The sequence below is a fragment of the Propithecus coquereli genome, unplaced genomic scaffold (genome assembly GCF_000956105.1).
Source record: "Propithecus coquereli isolate 6110/MARCELLA unplaced genomic scaffold, Pcoq_1.0 Scaffold9, whole genome shotgun sequence".
In the NCBI taxonomy this organism is placed as follows: domain Eukaryota; kingdom Metazoa; phylum Chordata; class Mammalia; order Primates; family Indriidae; genus Propithecus; species Propithecus coquereli.
In genome coordinates this window covers 6,578,370-6,584,477 of record NW_012155284.1, presented here as the reverse complement: position 1 = coordinate 6,584,477, position 6,108 = coordinate 6,578,370, and the positions used below count along the sequence as shown (strand labels likewise).

General features: G+C 50.9%; 1 protein-coding gene across 1 annotated transcript in view; it reads left to right on the top strand.

Moving 5' to 3' along the window:
• Window positions 1-3,965: 3,965 nt before the first annotated feature.
• The window catches only part of SV2C (synaptic vesicle glycoprotein 2C), a 238,607-nt gene continuing 236,464 nt past the window's right edge, over window positions 3,966-6,108 (top strand). Inside the window, exon 1 of the mRNA XM_012664552.1 lies at window positions 3,966-4,308. The gene's annotated coding sequence lies outside the window, so the exon portion shown is untranslated. The remainder of the gene's footprint in view (window positions 4,309-6,108) is intronic.

The window sequence follows — 6,108 nt, the reverse complement described above, 5'->3', positions numbered from 1 at the left end:
ATATATGAATAGGCATTAAGGCCTTAATGAGATGAACATTGGTAGACTCAAGACATACAGTATTGGGGAAGCTGTAAGTGTTGGAGATAAGAAGGGTAGGTGTCTGTGCCTTGCTCTAGACTCCTGATGGTGGAGATGAGGAGAACTGGAGAGGTATGCACTTAGTCCAAGAGTATGGGGCTCTCTTTAGACCTCTGTTGTGGAAGCCAGTGTTCCTCTGAACTTGCAGAGCATCTTATAGGACTAGTGGTCCAAATCTCAGCCTTTGGAAACCTTGCTCCGAGTACTAAATGGGGAACTAACATTTATTCTATACCCACTACGTGCCAGGCATTGTACGTCTTAGGTGTATTATAAAATTTAATCACCACAGCATCTGTATTAGTATGAATTACTAAGGTCATTAAATCTGAAATGTCTGATTTCGAATCAAAAATTTAGTTTATTATATCTCAAACAAGAAGCAGTATAATCAATCAAAGTATGTGCCTAAACTATCGAAGGAGTTTTGCCATCTTAACACTAGCTTGTTTATGCCAGCAACGAAGAAGCCTGGAGAGCAAGTGGCCATGAAATCACGAAAGGCGTTTTCCACAGCTGGTTAAGAATGGATTATTTTTACTTGCAAGAAGTGGTCCAAAGCCTGGAAGAAGTGGTAGTCAGTTGGTGCAAGGTCTGGCGAATATGGCGAATGACAGAGTTTCCAAGTCCAGCTGCTGTAATTTGAGCAGCATTGTTTGTGCGACCCATGGTCCAGTGTTGTCTTGTGAGAGGATTGGCCTGTCTCTATTGACCAATCTCGGCTGTTTAATCACAAGCATCTTCATCATTTCATCCAATTAATTGTAGTAGACATCCAATGTAATCAATTGACCAGGTTTCATGAAGCCGTAGTGGATAATACCAGTGCTGGACTACCAAACAGACACCACTAGCTTTTTTTGATGGATATTCATTCAGTTTTGGACTATTTCGGCACTTCATCTTTATCCAACCATTGTGCCAAATGCTTGTGATTGTCAAAAAGAATCCATTTTTCATCACACGTAACAATACAGTGTAGAAATGGTTTGCCTTTATGTCGTGACAGCAAAGAAAGGCAAGCTTCCAGACGATTTTGCTTCTGATGCAAGAACCCATCTATCCAGCTTCTTTACCTTGCCCATTTGTTTCAGATGGTCCAATATTGTTGGAATAGTAACGTCAAACCTTGCTGCTAATTTATGCATAGGATGAGGTGGATTCACTTCCACTACAGCTTTTAGCTCATCATTATCCACCTTGGTCTCAGGTCATCCATATGGCTCAGTTTCAAGATTAAAATCACCAGAACGGAACTTCTCAAACCATTGATAGATTGTGTGTTCATTACCCACATCTTTCCCAAACACTTTGTTGATATTTCCAGCTGTCTATACTGCATTGCTTCCATGATGGAACTCACATTAAAAAATAACACAAATTTTAAACTTATCCATAGTTTCACAAAATTGCTCTAAAAAAAATTTGACAGATAATCACAAGCCAAAATATGTGTTTGAAAGAATGAGGATGTACCTTCACAATAATAATAATAATAAACAAGAATGTCAAAGTGAAATGTAAGAGATATCAACCATCAAACTTAGTACTTAAGGAAATCGGACATTTCATACTTAATAACCTAATATTATATTATATATATATTTTTTTTACCAAAACCCCTTTGCAGATGTAAAAACAGAACTTTGATGTTCATTGGGTGTCTTTGATGGCTTGTTTTCTAGCATCACAAGAAGATACTCTGCACTGAGGATAAAAGTCCTGATTTGTAGAAGAGTTGTGATTTTAGAGCACTTGGACTTTGTGGGGATAGGGCAGGTGTACCCCCTTACCCTCCATCAGCTTCTACAAGACAAGTGTTTTTAGAAGACAGAAAACGTTTCCTTATAACAAAAGTGTGAGTAAGAGTAGCCTGAGTGCTGGATCTAAGAGGCCTGGGGCCACGGGGTGCACCATGTGGGACCCTAGAACCAGAATTGCTTTGGAGGACAGGCCCAGGACCAGTGCACACCATTGTCATGAGAATGTGTTTTTTGTGCTAAAAAGACACAATATTAAAATACCCTTTTCCAACGCAATCTGGTCTTACATTGGACATTTCCTTAAACACACAATCAGGGATTTTCCTAAAAGAGCTGTTATCTTCAAATGCATCAAGACAAGAAAATCCACTTCTTTAAATATCTTCCATAGAAATCACAGAAGATTTAAGGAGGAGACATCATAGCATAAAACAGGTTGATCATTTTTAAGGTTCATGTCATGGTTTTCTGAACTTCTGTTATTTGAAGAAACAATCCATCATTCTTGTGACAATTGGGGGAGGTTCTCAAGAAGGTACCCATTTGGGAGCTCTGAATTACTGGCACATTTTGGAGTCAAGAGCTCAAAATTTTTTATATAATATGTGGGAAACCAGATGAGATTTATGATTTTTTTTTCTAATGCTGGATTCATAGGCATTCCCATTAGGGTACATCTTTCTCATGATAACACAATAATTTTAGCTTAAATAATTATTTAATATAAGTACATTTTTTGCTAAGAAGAATCCACAAAATGCAAATGAGCTCGGTCACTAAATTTCACGTTGCCTGACCATCTCACAGTACCACATATGGTTGCAAACTGTAAAGCCTTTAACCAAAGACAGACAGACCAGCACAAGAAGTGTAGACTCAACAGGACACGGAATCATAACTTAAGAGTCCCAGAGCGTCTGAACTCGAGAGAAGAGGAGGGATAAAGAGAGGCTGAGGGTTGGCTCCATTTTCTTCTCTCCACGGTATCATGCACAGTGGCACAAACCGACTGGAAAGCTCAAGCTACAACACCGCCCTGGGCGAACCACCTCGTCCCCACCAGCTTCTCTGGGCAGGAGGCTCCCTCCCGGCCCCATGTACGTGTAATATCATACTTATATTTATATCCACGCAGCCATCAATTCAGCCATTCATTCAATCATCCAAGCATATTTACACGGATGGAACACATTCGCGGAGATTCTATGTGTGCGTTGAAGTTCTATCTACTGCAGCCGGTACCGGAGCCGCGCTTTGTCTTGCTTCGTGTCACCACCCCAAGAGCAACGATTTCGGGGAAGGCACACCGGCCGCTTCCCACCCCACCTGGATTCCGTGTGAGCAGCAAGCTGGTGGGATCAGAGACGTGGGGACGCTCTACTTCCCGCAGCGTCTGGATGGCGGGAGGCCCCGGGTTGGCGACGCCCTCCTATGCCGCCGCGGGGTGGGTGCGCCAGGCATGGGTGTGGCCTCGCAGGGGCGACTTTCTCTCCAACCGCCTGGCCCACTGCTTTGGAACAGTGAAGCTCGAGTTGGGGTCTCTAGCACGCCAAGAGGAGAAATGTTTGTTCCTGAGAACACAAGTAAAATTCACGTGGGCTTTTTTTTTTTTTAATATTCGGTAGTTTCCCCCGAAGGGGCCACTTCCAATGTCTGCCTGTGAGTCCGGTTGTTTGGCCCTACCTGGCACTGGGGAGACCCCAGACACCCAGCAAAGTTTCCTTCTATTTGCTCCTGCTGTGCCCAAGTTTCCTCTCGACTAGTGTGCCAGCGTGGGGGTGGGGGCTGGGAGAAACGGTCAACCTAGCCCTGCCTGGTGGCTCCCTGAAAGCCAAGTTAAAGTTGACAAGTCAGTCCTAGACCTAGAAATAGGATGCAAACCCTCTTCCATCCAGCACTAACAGGATCCAGCAGCCAGAATTCCCTAGCGTCTTGCTGGACCCGACCCGGGGCGCCGCCAAGTGCGCCACGCACAGTCACACTCGGTGTCTAATTAAGGACTGGCGCCTTCTCCTCCCTGCTGCAAACTCGGAGCCCTGACTTCTCCAAAAGTACCTGCCACTTGGAGGTGGCCCCGCCTCCCTGTCCCTCCCGCCCCAGCCCTGCACAGCAGCAGCGCTAGACCTCCCAGAGCACAGCGAGTGGTGCGCCGCGCCCGCCTCCCCCGCGCGCCGTGCGCCCTCCCTGCGCACCGCTCGTACTCTCGCCACGCCGCCGCCCGCCACTGCAGCACCGGGGGGAGGAGGCGGCGGAGGAGGGGAAGGAGGACCGCGGCGTGCAAGCGGGGAGCCACTTTCCCGCCCCTCCTCTCGGCGCTGACACACTCGGAGGAGTCACCACTCCGCGCGCTGCAGGAGAGAGTGGCAGACGGAGGCGGCCCCGGGAAGCGAGCCGGAGCGGCGCCCGCACAGCGGCGGCTGCAGTGCTGACACCTCGGGGTAGGGGGTCCCCAACGACTAGAACGGTGAGTGAGGGGCCCCTTGGCAGTAGTGGCGAGACTTCCAGCCGCTGCTGGATTTCCCTTCCGGACCCGGAGGCCGAGCGCTGCAGCCTGGGGAACTTTTTGCAGCCTTTCAGAAGCGCAACTTTGCTCCACCTGGCCCCAGAAGAGTGGCTGCAGGTGCTCGGGGCTACCAGGCGGGAGCCTTTGTTGGGGCGGGATCGGGAAAGTCTGGGTAAAGAGAAGAAAGTGAGCCCCTGTTCGCGGGGATAGGTCAAGGGACGCGGGAGCACTTTATCCGGGATTCCCCGGGGGAGGTGTGGGCGGTAGCAGTGATGGAGGGACCTCCACGCTCCTTTGCTTGTGTGGTTCGACTGGCAGAGGGAGGCTGATTCAAATGAAGCAGCCCAGAGCCCCGGCTGCCCGACCGGTACCCTCACTGCAGCCTTGGGCTCAACTTTTTGGCGGGGATCCCTCTGCAGACGTGCGGGTGGCGGGAGAGCAGAGGCAGCCGCAGGAGGCGCCGAGGGAGCCTAGAGGAAACACTGAATTTTCAAACTCTTCCATATAAATTCCTGAAACCGCTGTCTAGCGTCTACGCGAGAGCAAGAGAGGGATGGTGGGCAGGGGAGCCCGCCGGGCTGTGGCTCTTTGTCCGTTCCTTCACTTCCCTACACTGCGCCTTCATTCAGAAAAACCCTACTGAGCGCCTACTGGGCGCCAGGCAGATCTACACAGACTGATGGGTGTGAAGCTCAGCGAGGGGGAAGGATGGTCCCAGTAAATGAATTACCGTGCTAATTTCAGGGGGTGTTGAGGGCAGTGGAAGGGGTCAGCCAACCCATTTGATCCCTTCGCTTGGTGGGCTTTCTCCTCCCGGCTTCCGCCTGGGTTCTAGACTGGGAACTCCAGCGCGTCGCGGGGACCGCCCTGGGCTGGGCCCACGAGGACTGCGGAATGTGGGGATGAACTTGGCTTAGGGCAGCTGGCACCCCGCAGCAGATGCATGATGCGGAGCATATCTGTGGGCTTGCGGGGACCTCAGGCGGCGCGTGCGGGGGCGGAGGGGGAGGGGCTGACTCACTGGGGCTGGAGGTGCCGCCTGGACGGCCTGAGCTAGGGGCGGCTCGCGTCACCTGCTACGTGTGCCAGTGATGCAAATGCAGACCCGCAGGGGGCGGGCGTGGGTGGAGGGTGGGGGCTGGCGAAGGAGTTTCCGTCTGGGAGTGCGCGTGTGTGCGTCAAAGGCTCTTCGGTGATGGATGCCCCCTGGCGCACCCGGCGGGGACAGAGGCGACCCGGCGGCGCGGCGGAGGGCGGGTGGACTGCGGCGACGCGGGGCGGCGAGGAAAGCCCGGCAGGGCTGGGGCTGCGGGCGGGCGGCTCCGCAGTGCGCCGCAGTGCCGGGAAGGCGCCGCAGCAACCCCGCGCTCCCCGGGGGACTGAAGAGATGAGGCGTCTTTTAAGGCCCCACGACAGGGATGCCCTGATGTTCTCCTCTCCCGCTGGACCAGCTCCCTTCATACTTAGCTGACTGACAGCGGGAGAAAACAGTTTCAGTTTAATTCTTATCCTTAATCCTGGAGATTTTGGCATTAATCTCTTAGGCGTTCACTCATTTTCAGTGGCAAGTTCCGAAAGGCCTCGTGCTCGTGGCGAGTTTTCATGTGAAAGCTTCGGTGTTGGGGTTGGTGAGGTTCTGTAGTGCCAATCCATTCCTTCACCATTCCTTGGGATTTTTGGCAGGAGGCCTGGCCTCTAAGTGGAGTTCGAGAATGGCTTGGGAAACAATGTGCCGCATTCCTCTTCTAAAACATAAAAATA